The 19,311-nt window shown below is 43.1% G+C and overlaps 1 protein-coding gene across 1 annotated transcript in view; it reads left to right on the top strand.

Annotated features, from left to right (window-relative positions):
• Positions 1 to 19,311, top strand: part of ush (Zinc finger protein ush) — a 53,585-nt gene that overhangs the window by 700 nt on the left and 33,574 nt on the right. The gene's annotated exons all lie outside the window — the stretch shown is intronic.

Raw genomic sequence — 19,311 nt, 5'->3', positions numbered from 1 at the left:
AATCTACCTGGTAAATAACCATGACCATTTCGCCTGGAGATCATTAACATTTTTAACGGTCCCAGTTATCTTATCTTAGAAATCTATCAACACAATAATTCCCAATACGAATGGATGATGGGTTCCCTGATAACCCATCAACCGAGCAACACCGCCTCACACTTCAGATCGGTATCGGTGAGGAAAAAATTCGAAGAAATTCTGACGAACGTCCATGGTTAGTAGGTACATGTAGGCACCCAATTTAGCGTTCCTGGTTACAATTTTCAAACTTTATCAGCCCGTATTCGAAGCCTTATCGGCCTAATGCGATAACAGTCTACCAGCAACATTAACGGTGCAAACGCAAAAATAACACATGGATAATACGTCGCAAAATGTGTATAATAGTTGTTATCTACGGTTTTTAACAATTTAAATAAGAGTCCTAGAAAAAATTTCAGGACCTTGGGATTGATTAGGATCAAACGTAAATGTATGTTGAATTGAGCAGAAAGTGCTTCGTGAAACTGCCAAACCGATTACAAAATATTTTCGCGTAAAAAAGGAACACCTGCGATCTTATCTAAACGAAAATATGGCAACGTTGCGCTTTTTGTTTGATTTTAAAATTGATTGGCAATCTCCCGCAGTCCGGTCTCGTTGGCTGTCATTTTGACGGGAAGCGTTTCCGAACGAACCAAAAACAGTCAGAGGTCTAAGTTCGAATAAGTTTTCGGTGAGAGTTAGCGACAGATCTGCGATAAAAGAGAGTTGTCGAAGCGAGAACTCGACTGAATACTCGACAAAAATCCCTTTGTAAAATACACTAGGAACTCCAAAAATACGCCTTGCGGCAAATTCGGCCTAAAATGACGTTTGACATTGTGGTTTGTCACTCGCTTTTTTCTATCGTACCTATTTTGCAGCGCCCCACGATAACTAAATTTCCCAATAATCTTGACAATGTGTAGAGCACCTCAAAGGCCCGAAAAAAAAAATCAAAATGGTGTTCTCATTGTTGTTATTATACAGACATACACGAAAGAAGAAATATTATCTCGTGTTTTTGTTTTTTTCAAGAAACGGCAACATCGTGTCTATCATTTGCTCCTGAAAATTAACGTCGAACTTTGACAGTTGTCACGCGCCGTCACGGGGCAATGTTGCCGGATTCGCTTAGAAAGTTAGACGGGTAGGAATTCGAAGCTCGTAATTGACGAGATTAGAACATTTACCTTATTTAAGATTAAAAAATTCGGACCAGAAAGTGGCCGCCTCGCGCTTATCAATCTGGCCTTTTCCGCAATACCCTCGAGTAACAGTCCTGAGGATGGTTAATTGCTCTAAAAGAGAACCAAAAATGATAAAGAATACAACTTTGACGTGCACCAGCGAGGCCTTCGCGGGCGACGCAGACTTGAACAAACTCTGCCTCGACGCCCCTCTTCTCACTTGGAATTTGACCAAGAGTTTGGCAGACGCGGATAGCCAAAGATCAGGGTTTGGTCTTTAATACGTAAGTTTATACCGTGAGAACAAAAGAATCCCCAACGAATCTGATTGGAAAATACGCGCAACAGCCCTCGGGCTGTTTGATGATCTGAAGACAAGCTGACCAAGAGAACAATGGGCATTTGCTAGAACAATGGAGTGTGAACGTCGACGCCGCCCCCTTGGGAGCGATTTGCTGAATAGCTGAGTAATGAGCCTATGTGTATACCTTCAACCTGCGAAAATTGAAAAGCTGATGTTCTTCCACGATGATGAAAAATGCCCGCGATATGGGGGCCTGAAATGTGACCCGCTAACCGCGATAACGCCTCGATCGTTCCCCATATATCCAACTTAGTTCCGTGTTATTGAACGAGGGCTTCGAATGTTGGTTTCTTTTCGAGTTTAGCGTGAAATACACATACACACACACACACACACACATTCATACACACACACACACACACACACACACACACATATACACACATGTACACACACATATACACACACACACATACACACATACGGTTTCAATTTCAGGGTGACAATGAGACGCGACAACAAGGCGGTAAGTTGCAGCCCTCTTATGTGACAGACGTGTGTGAGTACGCGCTTTTGTCCCATTGGTAAGCAAACGGGCTTATCGCATTACGGAAGCCAGATATCGGCCGATATTTAATGTATTTACCTACACATTAAACGTTGCCACGCTCTAAAATGCACATATGAGGCCTGATACTGTCGTCGCGGCGCACAAAAGTGACGTCGCCACAAAGAATTATTGTTTCTTTTCAGTTCTTGTAAGCCCGCTTTCGCTGTTTACCTCCAAACAAACCTGAACGCGAACGCATTGATAGATCGCACATGGAGAATGACAAACTCGGGGATAAACCCTCGGATAAACCCGACCCAAAACTATTTACTCTATTACCAAATGAACGGGGCTCGGGGCTCCGGATCGCAACAATAAATCAGAAAGTTAACAAGACGCACGTTGTTTCATGAAGTGCGAGCCCCGCCTTGAGATCACGAAGTGATGGGATCCGCCCCCCGCGTCATATGGGGCGATCGATGGGGCCCCGCAATAAAAATATTTGTACAGCAATTACCGGTGCTTATCTGGGCATCGCTGGGCCGTCTGCTGATGCGAGGCCCTCCACTTCCATCACATTTCCATCGGCATCTGGTCGACCGGTAAGAGTTAAAAACCGTGACAATGGATGGGCACAAGTGTCAATTCACCCCCCAGTTGAGTTGGTAAAATAGCGCCCATTGTTCGCTGCACACCTGTGGCGAAGAGGCGCCTGCGACCGCGTGTTTGTAAATGGGGCCCTTTAACTGCCTATTATTAGTTTGGGCAGCTTAAATGGCCGTTTATGTCGGACCCTTTTAGTTTTAACTGCGGCAAATTAGTTAGACAATCGATCGGGCCCCTAATATAGTCGTCTTTAGGTTAAGTAGGTTGGTTGGTTTTACGGTTTCGGTGCACCCACAGGATGTGCGATAGATCGCGTCCATATGCACAGCAGGGTCAAACATGTTCCAAATTAAAAAGGAACTTAAAACTTCGTAGATGGAGGCCATTACTCGGCGACCAGGGAGGTGCAGTCTTCCTTTTTTCGAAATTGCTTTTGAAGGCTCTGCACCTCCTCTTTGTCGCTCTTTTTAAAATTCGAGGACCATACTCCACGACTTTCAGAGGCTCTCCTCGCCGATACTCGAGGACTGCTTAGAGTGGTCTCTAGACTCCTCGAGCTTTGGCGAAGCTTTGAACTTCTGCTCTTTCAATCTGGGAAAATCGTATCCGTTCTGTCAACCCGTTAAAGGCACTATTAAGTGGCCCGGATGTGGGCCAAAGACGCAGTAACCAAAGTATGCGTTGAGAGGACGTTGGGGCAAGTTGCAACAGATTCCCAGTTGGCCCCTTCAAGAAACGGCAACGTGGCCCAATGCATTTGTTTCATAACGGTCACGGATGCGGTCGAGAGGTGCTGTCAAAGTCGAAAGTGACAGGGCCTACCTGGCGTGAACTTCGAGTTGCGTAACCTCTCTATAAGTCTTAAACTTTGATTTCCCCTGTATTTTTCAGTACATGTAGTCTCTTTCCTCCAAAATTGCCATTGGAGATAAATCTCGCTAACAATAATACGCTTAAAATTTTTAAGATACTTCGGGAACCTGTTTTAGTCGGTCGGTCATCAAATGGCTGGCAATTTAGGAAAAATCATTCGATATTTCTGGGTTCGTTGGCCCGGTGCAGTGGCGTGCGTACGTGTGCACGTCACTGCAACACCATTAGATGATTGTCTCTCCATCGAGCTCTACCCTGCTACCGCCATTACTTGTTTCTACCGAGATAGGGATCTTTTCATTAACAACTATCGAGATAAAAAGTTCTATATAAACAAGCAATCGATCTTCCTGGTCGCACCGAGCCCGAGCAAATCCATGTTACCAATTTGTTATAGGAAATTATCTTCAGATCTTCCTGTGGCCGTTCTTATTTGGTCATGAGGTGCGTGGGCTGAGCGGTCGCTATCGTTCGCTGCCCTGTCGAGAAATTAACTTATCTGATGTCTCCTGAGCAATTTATACTTCGACAAGCCGGCCATTTTAAGAAAACGACAACATATACAGGGTTATCTGCCAAGAACATATGGCACGGCTCAGGATATAAGGGAGATACACGCACCGATAAATCGATGATGTATTCCAAGCGATTGCATCTGCAAGGGCTCGTTGTAAGTACGACCTTAATATATTGGTCTGCGGTATTGTTTATCATCACGTATATTTGCGCGACTATGGGCCCAAGTTAAATATTACTCGAAGCCGTTTTGATTGCCTCGCAAGTAAATGCAGCTGCCATTTGCGTCAGTTTCAGTTTCGATCGGCATTAAAGCCGACAAATCCGTTTACAATTAACGCCAGTCCTTAAGTATCTGCTACAGCACAATTAACAGCCCCCCTGTGGAACGTGGCAACGTGGCGATGTTTATTTGTTTCATAACAACCGTGCGGCTCAACCGTCGGGCGAGGGCTGTCAAAGTGTGGCCACGTTGCCCGATCGTGGTCATCGTCGCGGGATACCAACGCGTTCTACGCACGTCAGGTTGCGCTTCGGCGGAGAGTTTTTTCTTGTAGCCAAAAAAAAAAAAAAATGTTTACATCTCCGGATAATTCGAGGGGTATTTCGTTCCGCGGGGGTTGTTGCGAAGCAGCCCTCCGATCTTCGCCCCGAGACTGTCGGCCCTTCGGAGTCCGCTGCGGATTTTCCAGTTTTTCCAGCGGTTTTCTCGAAACGTTCCTCGCAGCAAATCCTGCGATATTCGGGAGACTTTTTGCGCAGTTCTTTATTATATGGGCCCGCGGCGTTTATCTCGCGATTTCAGCGGCCGAGCGCGTTACAGGCTCGAAGTAAACATTGCTCGGAGCTATATTTTGATTGTTTCGGCATGTAAATGCAGCTGTCGGCCATCCTGACAGCGCCCATTTACATCAGTTTCAGTTGCAATTAACAGGAAAACCAACAAATCGTTTCTTAATTAACGTGACTGCTTAATTATTCCCCGATTATTCATGAGGATTCCCTTTGATGCTCCAACACACAAACAAGTATTTTATTCCGATTTATTGGTTCCCAAAGTATTTAAACCTGAGTTTAGTGACTGACTGTATTTGATTGAACAGAGAGTCCATTAGCAATTGGAATATGCGCTATCAATTTCGACTATCGGCATAAACAGAGATAGGGCTCTGATAAGGGGAAACGTGGCTGCACAGATATATCTCCGCCCCATTCGAACTGACACAAAGGCTACATTATTTTGAAAAACATTCATTAAGCTGGCGCATTATCTTTTTGTGGGAATCTCATTTTACATTTATAATGCTGTCTGATGGAATCCATACACACACTGACTGGCTGGTTGTGGCCCGATGCGATCGAGTCGGGCTTTTAATTATCATTATCGACATGGACGAAGGAAATCCAAGACTAACTCCCATTACGTCACGAAATCACGTACTATACAATGTGCAATAATTAAATTATACAATGTCGGTTTTACCACGATTTTGAGTGAAAACTCCGCAGATAAGGAAGCCAGCCGTTGTTTCAGATTGGCAGCAGCGATTACCTAGAAATCTTAGATAAGCTAACAAAGCACAATAGATTTACTGATGATGAGTAATTTTTATGAAACAGTAGGCAGCACTGATCCCTCTAATCAGCGACGAATAAGGAGTTTTTATGCAAGTTAAGGTAGCTAGTCAATTTCCGAGCTGGCCACAGCAGTGGCCAAAAGCAGATAGACAAACGGAATTTTTTAATTAAATCGTGCATATGTTAATTGGCCCGTTTCCCACGCGCGGGCGTTAGCTGTCGTAGAACATGTTAGAAGAAATAATAAACAAATGTTGATAACGTTACTTTATCGTCAATAAAAATTAATCTTCGGAATTCACCTGGCCGAAAGTAGATAAGCGTGGTAAAACCAGTCGAATTTACTTTAAATTCTCAAGATACCAGAAAAACATCAGTGCGATTCGCGTTTGGCTTGTGGCCTACAACACGCCTCTTGACGTAAAAGCGCCCAAAAGAGCGGACTGCTAAAGCTTGTGATGAGGGCGAACGGCAAGCGCCAATTGCCTGCAGGTTCGCAGTTCAAAAAGGCACTATTCGGGCTGTGACACGAAGTCATCGAAGAACTGGACCAATTAGCCCGAAACTAAAAACTGGACGATCGAGGGAGCTAAACAAAAGAGATGCGCGGAAGATAAAGAATATTAGTTCGAAAAATCCATTCACGTCTTCTGAGAAAATTCTGTCTGAGCTGGAAGTTTTCGGAGTTTCTGTGGCATCGAGGACTGTGAGACGAAGATTAGCCGAAGAGAAATTATTTGGACGTGGGCCAGCAAAAAAAGGAAATTGGAAGGCCCGAATGGAGCTCGCTAGACGTGTTCATTGGCTCAAGCAGGATTGAGGACGAACTTGCTGGAGCGAGAGATCCGAGTTCAATTTGTTTAATTCCGATTAAGTATGTTAAACATCCCACTGGTCAGCGATTAAACCCGAAATTCACCAGACCCACGATTAAGCATAGGGCAGGATCGGTAATGATATATGGATGTTTCGGCGGTTTTGGTATTGGCCCTCTACATAGAATGAATGGAAACGTGGACGGATTTGTGTAAAGGGGTATACTTCAGAACCTCATATTATCTTATCTTGAAAACAATTTACCCTTAAAATTCCATTTTCAACGCGACAACGATCTCAAAAGTCCCTCAAAGTTAGTTAAACGATTTCTGGAAGAAGAAAGAGTGCCGATTTCGAAGTGGCCTTCCTACTCACCCGATCTGAATCCCATGGAAAACCTCCGGCAAATTGTCGATTAAAGATTGAGAGATAAAAGTTATTCAAATTGCGATGAATTGTTTACCGAGATACAAGAAAAGTGACAAAACGCTGATCCAGCAATATTAAACAAATTGGTTGAATCTATGCTGGGTCGATGCCAAACAGTCATTGACAACAATTGGTATTTTACCAAATATTAGTACCTTGCGAAAGCTCCCAATTTCTTTTTCGCATAATTTGAAGGAAATTGTTATGTTTTTATTTTCGTTTTTAAATTGTCTATATCCATTTGGCAAAGTGAATTCCATAGATTATTTTTTTATTGACAATAAAATAACTTTATCAACATTTATATATTATTTCTTATAACGTGTTTTGCGACAGCTAACATGCATAGGAATGAGATCAATTAACATATGCATGACTTAATTGAAAAAAATCTATTTCTCCATCTACTTTTGGCCACTACTACATACACAAAAAGAAATCCGAGCATTTTTTCCCTTACAATGATAGAAAAATATCTCTAGAATATTCTAGGAAAACTGTGAATCTGATTTCGGGTTTCCTTCGATATTATTTCTTGCTGAAAGCGCGATGGCGTCAGGTCGACCGGAGCGTGGAAGTAGTGGAGGCGCTCGGGCCAGAAGGATAAAACCACCCACTTACTCTTCACCAAGATGTGCAAATTAACATTTTGCTGATATATGAGGACTTGTCAGGAGAAGATTTGTTTGAAAGGTGTCTAGAAGGCCACTCGCAAAACGGCAATGAAAGTATGAACGATCGCATTTGGCCGTTTCTCTCTCTCTCTCTGTAAACCTTTAAAAGCGTTTTTCTCGAAATCCGAAAGTTCACACGTGATAAGCGATAATTCGAAGATTGCTCGGTCGCTCTAAATTTGAGAGAATGCTCTTTTAACGAATGTTTCTTATTTAACACAAAAAAAATGATCAAAAATAAGCAAAAAAATATATTAATTTGTTTCGAATTGCCTTTTTCGATTTTTGGGAATTTTCATAATTTTTTAGGTCGGTGCAAAGCGTGTTTCGTAAATTAAGGAAATTTGTCGATACTTCTGTTGCAGATGATTCTACCGACCTCCGCAGCGCACCGCAGATCTTTGACGTGTATATTCTAAGCCGCCATTGTTTCACGATGAATTAGCGTTTCAAAAGAGAAAAACGTACTTCATAGTTGTTTTAGCCGACAACAACTGTGCAAAATTGCAAATCGGACGATGCAGTAATTTCCGAGAAAAAATTTCTTAGAAAACGAGCATTCCACATGTATTTCCCCTCTTAAGGCGACCCATGGGGGCGCCACAGAGCAAATTACAGGTCCCCAGATGGACACCGAAGATTCTGTTTCTGTGTGTGTGTGTGTGCGTGTGCGCGTGTGTGTGTGTGTGTGAAATACAATGAGGGATGAAAGATTTTTGAAAAATCTGAGAATGCATTCAAGTTGAAACTGGCGCGGCATTGGAGGTGCCCCAAGGGGACTTTTAAAATCGCTCAAAATTAGTCCGCCGCGCGGCACTTTAAAGGCCCCTAATTGAGGTACCTACGTTCGAGTGCAACAACACCTCGGAAAATTTCGAATTCACCCGGACAATTGCCATTGGATTAAGACCATTAATTACCCTCAAACTCGTCCGTTTTCTCCCTCTAGTCCCGGTGCAGCGCGACTATAAAAAAAAGGCCTTTACGGCAAAACCAACACCCCCATAACTCATTTAGCCGCGTATTTAATGAATATACAAAATACGGCGTCGTAAATGATTTATTTAACGTGCAATATTCTATCTTGGCATAAATCTGTGGTTGTTGGTATTTTGCGTGGCCACCGGGCAGAGGCGTGCAACCATGCCACCGGTACCTGATTTATTGGACTTGGGCTGTTAAAAACGCAACGCGAGCCACTGCCGCGGCGTTTTCAACTTAAAAAAAAAAAACGAAAAAATTTCCGCGATGACATACGGTTGAATCGGCACTCGGATGGCAGTCCGCCGGTCCGCGATTAGCCGTGGCTAATGAAACGTCATCCGGGTCTTTACGAGGAGCCTCTTTCTATGGGTCGTCCATCTCGCCTCGTGCCGACAGAGTCGCCCATTGAAACCCGCCGATATTATTTCAATAAACACGAAATCATCGCTGATGCCCATCGTCAATGGCAAAACGCTCATTAAGAACTAACATCTGTTTGACGCAATTAACGACTGGTCCATTGGGCCCTAATTAAACTGAAAAAGTATTTTGATTGCCCGAGGTATCAGTATCTCCGGTGGAATCTCTATATCAGTCACACTCTACTAATTATTTCATGTTCGCTCAGCCGTCTCAGATTCCTTAGATAAACCCCAGTTACAATATTCTGGCCAGGATTCCTTTATACATAGATATACTGAAAGTCTCCGATTACAGAGAAGAAAGAGCGGAATTTCTATATTTGGAAGCTTCTTTCCACTATTCCGAGAAACTTTATCTGGAAGGCCCATCGGGCCCCATTAAAGAAAACACATTTTTGCCGATCTCAAAACAATGCCTCATAACGACACAGACTGATGAATTCCCGCTGCATCGATAACCATCACCTATGGGCCTGCCCATCACAGAAGGAACAAAACATGGACAATTACGCAATTAACTGGCCAATTTCGCGTAATATAATTACTCGTCTTGAAAGGTGGAGCGCAGAGAACGCCCTGTAGACGATAATATGCAAATCCACTCGACGATTAAGTTGCTGATTTATGTCCTGAACGTGTGCCAGCAGTCAATTTTGCCCTCATCACGAGGCTTAAAGAAGAGGTTTAAACGTAGTTTCCCTCATTATAAGCGAATTAACTATTGCGAGAGCCATAGTCGTAGGAGCGCTTAGAGCTATTTGATAATGGGCGGAGATACGCCAGAACAATGCGATGCAAATAGGAAAATGCACGCATCAGAACCATGAGGATGATTGATTGAAAGAACCGTTGGGTGGGACTACAGGGCGAATAACACCATTTCCGACGCCATATGAACACTTTCTTCGAACGAAACACCCTGTGTCCCATTACGTCGTTAATCGCGTTGCAACGCGAGGACGATCCCGCGAGGTTTAAAATTGATTTCCTCCCCCTCCCGCCGAGATCGGAAACTGGACCTTCCCAACCCGAAGACCCTGTAGATCACTCTGGTGCCGCAAAATGTGAACATCTGAAAGTGTTTCAGAAGAGCAAATCGATGTGGATGTGGTGGTCTCCGCCGGGATTCGTGTTCTAATCGAGTGAAGAACAAGAGAATCCATTTAAACGAAATCTTGACCGGCCCGATAACATCGCCGAAGAATGTCGCGACTAAACGCTGTACCGTGGGTGGCATAAATAACTCGTTTTACATGTAAACCTGTAAGTAACAGGCTCTTTCCACGCCGGTTACATCGTGTAAACGGTGAGGTCGACGATGGCTCACATCACCCAGTTTTGATGGATTTTCGTGCGTTTTTGCGGCCTGGACACGCCGAACTGGACGTACAACACACACACACGCGCGAGCGCGTGAAGTGTGCGATGAATTGTCCTCTCCGTGCGGAATTAGGACGACGAGAAATTCTTGGACACTCCGGCTTTGGTTCAAAATTCTCCATACACTGCACAGCAAAATTAACGCATAATTTTTTAAACTGAACAATTTGCTTTCGAAAATGTTTATAAAGTGCGCTAGCGATGTGAAATTATTGCTTTTTGGCTTTTGAAAATTGTTCATAATTTTTTTACGTGTTTACTTATGAGATAGCAGCAATTGTTTACAAAATAGTCAAAATTGACACACTCGGTTCCGTATGAAATGCACCACGCGGCAATAATAACAATTAAGTCGTGTAATTTCGGCAAAATAACGCTTCGAAATGGAGCATCAAATGGTTGGAGTTTCGCTAAAAAAAGGAAGAACGCCAATGGTTTTTTTGTCATCGACCTTCTACATCTTATCCAGTCGTTAATAAATAAAATAATATTTACATGGAAATATCATATATGTATGTAGTTGAGGAATAAAAATTACGTGATTTTTGGTGCGGCGCGTATTCACTTAACTCTGCCCCCCATCGGCCCCGTTAAGTGGAATTTTTTGAAAATTACCGTCATCTTTCTTTAGCAAAAGTAAAATCTTTTCTCTAAAATCATAAAAACAAAAATACGTAAAAATTGAAAATATACGTTAACTTTGCCGTGCGGTGTACTTCAGTCGAACAACATCGGCTGTGACGTCATTACCGTTGCAGATGATGTGACGTCAGTGTTCAACTTTTTTAGTGATTTTTGGCAGTTTTGTGCAAAAGAGCACGCTCTTTCGCGTACGGAACAAACTCTTTTACTGTGTCGGGCAACAATTCCTTCGAACTTTTATTTGAAATTGAAACATCACTAGAACGTTGTGTATCAAATGAATAAAAATGCCTTTTCTATTAAAGTGAATAAACGAACCCGCCAAAGGCACCCACGAAAGTCTACCACGGCCCGTTCGGCAAAGGTCGATCTTCTACCGATAGGTACCGCGAAGAAAACCACGTTTTTGACGGTTTGCCGGGAATTTGTTATGCAACTTGGTAAAAAAGTTTATGTCCTGCACCTAAAAAAGTGCGTCCCTTCACATGAAATTATCAAAACCAGGGATTTCCGTTAAAAAAAAAATCAATGCTGACGTCACATCCGGAACAATGATGTCGCAGCTGATATTATCTAACCAAATGTAATTTCAAACTGTAGTCGACACGTCCAGGCATTTTTCATTATTTCCATTCTAAATCTGGAAAATGAACTTATTCCACATTTCAGGTGCGCACCACACGTACAGTAATGGCCAAAAGTAGATAGACAAACAGAATTTTTCAATTAAATCGTGCATATGTTAACTGGTCTGTTACCCATACGTGTATGTTAGCTGCCGCAAAACACGTTATAAAAAATAGTAAACAAATGTTGATAAAGTTACTTTGTTGTCAATAAAAGAAATAATCTATGGAATTCACTTTGCCAAATGGATATAGACAATTTAAAAACGAAAATAAAAACATAACAATTTCCTTCAAATTATGCGAAAAAGAAATTGGGAGCTTTCGCAAGGTACTAATATTTGGTAAAATACCAATTGTTGTCAATGACTGTTTGGCATCGACCCAGCATAGATTCAATCAATTTGTTTAATATGGCTGGATCAACGTTTTGTCACTTTTCTTGTATCTCGGTAAACAATTCATCGCAATTTGAATAACTTTTATCTCTCAATCTTTAATCGACAATTTGCCGGAGGTTTTCCATGGGATTCAGATCGGGCGAGTAGGAAGGCCACTTCGAAATCGGCACTCTTTCTTCTTCCAGAAATCGTTTAACTAACTTTGAGGGACTTTTGAGATCGTTGTCGCGTTGAAAATGGAATTTTAAGGGTAAATTGTTTTCAAGATAAGATAATATGAGGTTCTGAAGTATACCCCTTTACACAAATCCGTCCACGTTTCCATTCATTCTATGTAGAGGGCCAATACCAAAACCGCCGAAACATCCATATATCATTACCGATCCTGCCCTATGCTTAATCGTGGGTCTGGTGAATTTCGGGTTTAATCGCTGACCAGTGGGATGTTTAACATACTTAATCGGAATTAAACAAATTGAACTCGGATCTCTCGCTCCAGCAAGTTCGTCCTCAATCCTGCTTGAGCCAATGAACACGTCTAGCGAGCTCCATTCGGGCCTTCCAATTTCCTTTTTTTGCTGGGCCACGTCCAAATAATTTCTCTTCGGCTAATCTTCGTCTCACAGTCCTCGATGCCACAGAAACTCCGAAAACTTCCAGCTCAGACAGAATTTTCTCAGAAGACGTGAATGGATTTTTCGAACTAATATTCTTTATCTTCCGCGCATCTCTTTTGTTTAGCTCCCTCGATCGTCCAGTTTTTAGTTTCGGGCTAATTGGTCCAGTTCTTCGATGACTTCGTGTCACAGCCCGAATAGTGCCTTTTTGAACTGCGAACCTGCGGGCAATTGGCGCTTGCCGTTCGCCCTCATCACAAGCTTTAGCAGTCCGCTCTTTTGGGCGCTTTTACGTCAAGAGGCGTGTTGTAGGCCACAAGCCAAACGCGAATCGCACTGATGTTTTTCTGGTATCTTGAGAATTTAAAGTAAATTCGACTGGTTTTACCGCGCCCATCTACTTTCGACCAGATGAATTCCTAAGATTAATTTTTTTATTTACAATAAAGTAACTTTATCAACATTTGTTTACTATTTCTTATAACGTGTTTTGCGGCAGCTAACATACATGCATGGGAAACAGACCAGTTAACGTATGCACGATTTAATTGGCAATTTCTGCTCGTCTTTCTACTTTTGGTCGCTACCGTACGTGTTTCCTCCCTTGAACTCTCCCTGCTTCTGGCGGTCTGCCCGAAGTTCGGCAGAGCACCCGGACGGACTCGAGCCCTTTTTGGAAATTTTCAAGGCTTAAATATGAGCTTTCGGGGCCTCGAAAGCGGGCTTCCGGGATACTTGGCCGTACGGCCCGCACCAAGTCGCGGGAACGGCGCCATTAAACCGATCCAGTATCTCGGGAACGAGAGGAGCCATCCCAGTCTGGTTTTTGGCATGAGCTACGCGAACTCAGCCGCCTGGTTGTTGCGGGTGCCGTTCGCCGTTTCGCCTTTTTGCCTTCGCCGATCGGCGTCGTTGCAGAAGAGGGAAACCCGCATTGTGGTTTTTCTGTAGTGTTCGAAATTGCGAATGGACCATTACAATAAGTATCACGATCAAGACGATTTCCGTGTTGTTGATGCGCTCATTTAAATAAACTGCATCCCAGTGAGTCGTCTGTGCCGATTAGCGAGCCGATTTGTCCACGTGACGGCACACGTCCCGGAATCCGGAGTCGTTCTCGGCGCGAGCCCGAAACTCATTTCCGGGGGGGATGATCGAAAACGCCGTTCCGCACTCAGAAACTATGAATATAAGTACCTCGTGTTGTACAATATAAATTCCGAATTGATAAACGTCGCTGTTGTCTGGAGGAAAGAAAGAAGTGAGAGCAGATCGCCCGCTGTTCGCCGGCCGATGGTTTAATAACAAATCGAGCGCCGATACCCCATTCCTCTTCTTCGTGGACAATCGTATCTGGCTTCGATATCTCCAGGTCGTGATTTATTATTTTATTATATTAATTTGGTTTCGATATCCCGGTCCCCCCGTTGAGTTATCGACACCCGAAGGTGTATCCGACAAGAATTTAACTCAGCGGGCGACTCGTAGACAGAAATTCAATTTTAACTCGCTCCGGGCCGCAGTGCCGTCCATCCGTTCGGATCTTAATTGTACCAACTATTATTCCATTAAATAACCAGCTTATTACATAAATACTTCAACGCAAATCGTCTTTGCGCGATAATTTATGCGAAGGAAACTGGAACGAGCGGTGGTATGCGTGGCTGCACCCGTTCATTAAACCATCAGGTCACGCCGTAAATTGTCAATAGAGGCAGTCACGCGTTAATTGGTTTCTTTTTAATAGAAATGAGTGGAAAACGGACACAGTCCGACACTGGCCACTGGAAAAAATCCAGATGTTATCGGCCGTTAAACACTCGCTTATATACCAAGATACAACTTGTATTCTTATTTTCTGGCATTGAAATTTATTTATTGCCTTTCGCAATATTATGGCTAATTGCTAAGTAGGCGATAAACAACCTGCTCACATGAGGCCTTGAGTGAAAATGGATCTTGCTTTGTTTGCGGAAACGTAAAAAGTAACGAGATAGCGACAATCGGACTACTTCCTGCGAATTTCGGGTGATAACTATCGATAGTTGCCTCTGTATATCCGTTAAGTTGGAGGCTGATAAGAGACCGTTTTCTAGTTTTATCTTTAGGCCCGTACTTATTGTCTCTGGTTATTGTTGGCCTGTAGTCAAATAGTTGCGGTGAAGCATGGGTTTCTCCACGAACTGCGCGGGGAGTCCCGCAATCTCGCAAACGGTAATTGACACTAACGTGATCGTTAAACGAGGGAAAAGTCGCGGGTCCGGGGGGGGGTAGTTCCACGGCGCAACGAATCTGCGCAATCGTTTTTAGCTTTTCGGTTATTTGAAACGAATCAATTTCGTTTTATTTAATTTCGAAAATTATGCAAACATGCCGCAAATACGCATCATTTCGCGATACTCTCGCTGGCAACATCCGACCTGTTTCCGGTAGGTTTTGGAAGGTCGCGATTTCCCCTAAAAAATCGCGTTTCAGAGGAAATTTCCCGATAACGATTCAAGCACGAAGGGTATTCGGTAAGAAAATTTCACACCTCACTACTACCTTACAAATATGCCTAAATTAGCGAATTGATTGTTTTTATCAGGATGACATTCCCCTACACTAACATCAGAGCTGTGGAATGGCTGAAATTTTCTGAACTATTTAAATGTTTCTGTGCGATTGTTTTTAATGAAATATTCCAATTTTCGAACTGTGATTGCGTCAATCGCACTTAAATATCATAGAGAAGTGTTACATTTTCATTTTTTAGCAACTTTATCGAACCAAACTTCAAGAAACGTCACTCAATTTTGACGTACATGACAAGTGTATGTCACACAGTCGACAAGTGTATGTCGCACAGTTGACAAGCGCATGTCATACAATTGTCATTGAAGTTAACTGATGTGTCGTAACATCCGCGCCGCGTACTGTCACGGGTGCTGTCAATCGAGTCAAACTTTCTTTACGAGGGGGCCTTCTGGGAGTGGCCTCGGGAGAGGAGTTCAAACTTTGCTCACAATACTGAATTATCGTTGATAGAAGGAAATCTGCATATTAAATCAGTTCATTCGTCATTTGTGTACAGAAATAAATATGCCAAAAAGCAAACCAATTTGTACAGAGCTAAAAAGCATGGGAGTGAATGCTTTTTTGGAAGGAAAGAGCGTGACTGCCGTTTCCAGGCAGTTTATTTTGCCCACAAACTGTGTGTGTGTGTAAAATTAATGCGCGTTACGATGAGTGAGGGCATATAGAAACAATGACGATTCGAAAACACCTTGCAAAGCGACCTTTTGGATGCGTAGAGGAATGAAAAGACTGTCTTGAGAGATTCGTGGAAATCGGACCGGAGGATCATTTCTGAAATTCTTGACTTGAGGGTCCACCCAAGGACTGCCCAACGCGGATTGGTCGAGGCAAAATTGTATTGCAGACGCCCATCCGAGAAACCGTTGGGTTCGAGAATAAACCATCTTAGTTGGACTTAATAGTTGGAAGGTGGAAAAATAGATTATTTAGCAACGAATCTCGATATGAAATCTTCAAGTCGGATGGAATGAGGCGTGTCAGGCGCTTCGACAGTACAAGATTCCACCCAGGGCACGTTATCGTTGAGTGAAGCATGGGTACGGTAACGTATTATCATGGGACTGCTTTTCGTGGATCGGGGTGAGGCCGTTGCGCCTCGCGAAGGGAATCATGGATGGATCGCCGCCCGAGAAGATACTCCAGGGTGTTGGGTTGCTTCCCGCTAATGAATGATCCGCAACACTCATCCTACCTTCTTGTCAACTGTCACTCTTTGGCTTCGGCTTCGCCAAAGTGACCGAAAATCGATCATGAATTTATTGCAAAAACTTGTTTATACTCTTCTTCTTCTTCTTCTCCTTCTTCTTCCTTCTCGCGTCCCTGAACTCTCCTCTTCTCTGTACTCTCTATGTGCTTCTTCCTGGCATCTAAGGCCAACGTCGCTCGACTTTCCCCTTCGGTTCAGGTGTGGTTTTGAGGCAAATCAAGTGCCTCTCAAATCAACTTATCTCTTGCTAGGAAAAGCACCCCGAACATATGGCGTGACAACTAAACGTATACGGATCAGCGGTACCGATCGGCCCGGGAAGGCAGACCGAGTATTAAAATTTGAGATCATTAGCAACCCTATCAATTGTTTCAATCATCTCGTATAAGCCGCAACTCTCAGAATTGCCCGATACGAATCGTTTATCCTCAATCTTAAAGAGAAAAACCCACGAACGAAGAACCAATGTTTTATTCAGTGAAGATGAAGACGGCCAGATACGTGTTTTTCATGTGGAGTGCTCGCGCTGCTAATAACACCTGGTGATGTTTCTGTATGAGCTTCTTCTGTGGCTGCGAAGATGACGGTGAGAAAAGAAGTCGTCCTGCATAGATTTATTGACGGTCGTCCTTTTGGACTATGCCCGTTTCGTAAAACTTCACAGCCGAAATGCTAATTCCCCACTAAAAAGCCATTTGGCGATCAACGGATTCGATAACTTTCAGCTAGACTCATGAATATTCACAACGGAGAAAGGCTTCACTCCTGATTAATAAATCAGTTCTAATCGAACGCGCCTTAAAAATCCGTGACGCTTTAATTCCGCCCGATTAACTCACGGTTAAGTATTTAATCCGAAACTACTGAAAGGATATCGAAAAGTTTCATTTCCCACTGGGAGGAAATCGCGAAAAGATGGTCCTAACTCAGGAAATGAGTGGCTGGCCGTCGCCTCTCCGGGCCCCTGGATGGGTGGGATTTATCTCTGGAATGCGGTGACGCCGCTTTCAATTTATTTTAATAAATCTGCCTTTCGGGGATATATCAGCGAATCAGCCAATCCGAGCAAGGAACCAGATAAGGCGGCGAGGTTGCGAATCTGGAAAAGATCTGGAACGCGGATATGGCGAATGAAAATCACCAAGCTATATATAAGTGGCATTTGGAGCGCAGATTTCCATAAAAAATCGCAAAAATGACAACTTTCCTCTTCTTGGGCGTCGTTGCAATCCGGGTCAAATGAAGTGAAGTGAAGAAATTCAGGTTCCTATGGTCTCGTCCTTAACATGGATCTCTTCAGGCAACCTCGTCTTGCACGCGCTGCGCGGTGAAACTCGTCGTGGTCGAGACAGCAACAAATGCCCCCCCCGAACTAGTTATTATTTCCTCTAATCTGGCAGTAAAAACCTTAAATATACCAAACAACATTCGCATAAGTTGCGGATTTGAGTGTATCTCTAGGCTGCAGTCACAAAACCAGCAAAGATTTATTAAGCACAAGGATTCAATTTGTTCTGAACCAGGGTGTGTTAACAGAATCCCGATTCTGGAAATGCATTTTGCGTTTGTTGCCGGAAACATCGGTTCACTCCATGTTGCATTGGCCCTTTATTTCGCTCCATGTTCTCCTTTACTAAGGGTCACCCCGATTTGAAAGTAGGGACCGAGACAACTACGTATACAGGGCTTTTCCTGATGATGTGCGGACATTTTGAGGACATTCTACGTGAAAAAATAATGATAGTTTGTCATATAGACCTCGTTTCAAAAATGTTCCGTTACGAGAATACGAGGCTGCAAAGTTTTAGGAAAAAAAAATGGAAATTAATGGATGTTTCGGAAACCGGTTGACGTATTTCAGTGAAATTTGGTATTTCAAGACAGTTTATAAAGGGGCATTAATTGCAGCAAAAACATGCGGTTCGGTGCAAGGTTATTCGGAGCCATTTTCATACGGCAGATAAAACAATAGAAAATACAACGCATTATGACACATCGCAACGAAATATGAATTACAATTGACCAGAAACGAAAAAAAAAAAAAACGATTTTCACCACAAGTGTTGAAAATGATCCCCTTACCTAACATGCTGCTTGAATTATGAAAGTAAGTTGTATATTTCATTACGGTGTCCGCCCAAAATTCGTTGAATTTTCTACCGTTTCATTGGTCATATTGAAATAGTTTTGAGTAAGCTTGCATTGAACCGCATAATTTCGTTGCAATTAATGCCCCTTTGTAAACTGCATTTCCCTGCTAAATTTCACTGAAACATCTCAAGCGGTTTCGGAAATGTTCATTAATTCCCATTTTTTTTTCCTGAAACTTTGCAGTCATGTACCTTTGCAACTGAGCCCTTTGGAACGTGGTTCATACGACAAATTATCACTATTTTTTCGCGTAAATTCCCACCTCGGAACATGCGCACGTCAACGGGGCACGTCGCGTATAAACGTTCTGAGAACAATCTGGTCCCGTTGTTTCGTCGAATGAATTTCGTAAGAAATCCAAGTGCGCCCAAACTTGAACGATTTAAATTCGCAGGGCTCTGCACCGAGACCTAAACTGGCACATCCGAGCATCCAGCGTGGATGAATCCCGTTCCCATCTCAGCCCATTTTCGCTGGTGCAGCCCGCCGAAATCTTGTTTCGACGATGTCGAAAAACCGCCCCCATTTATTTATTCCGGAAAGCTTCAAAACCGCGCCTGGAAAAATCCATCTTTCGTAAATAAATACCAGGGAAGCCGGTGGCGTTTTTAAAAGTTGAACTAGAGTTGGCCGAGATAACGGACGCTCCACCATTATAAACAACATGTCTAAAAGAGATAACGGACCGATAGGATCGCGCTTTTAAAAAACTCCGCTAACTTCAGACTAAGAATCATTAAGATA

This window comes from Euwallacea fornicatus, chromosome 11 (assembly GCF_040115645.1).
Source record: "Euwallacea fornicatus isolate EFF26 chromosome 11, ASM4011564v1, whole genome shotgun sequence".
NCBI classification, from domain to species: Eukaryota; Metazoa; Arthropoda; class Insecta; order Coleoptera; family Curculionidae; genus Euwallacea; species Euwallacea fornicatus.
Note: the sequence above shows the minus strand (reverse complement) of the source record. Positions and strands in the feature narration are given on the sequence as shown.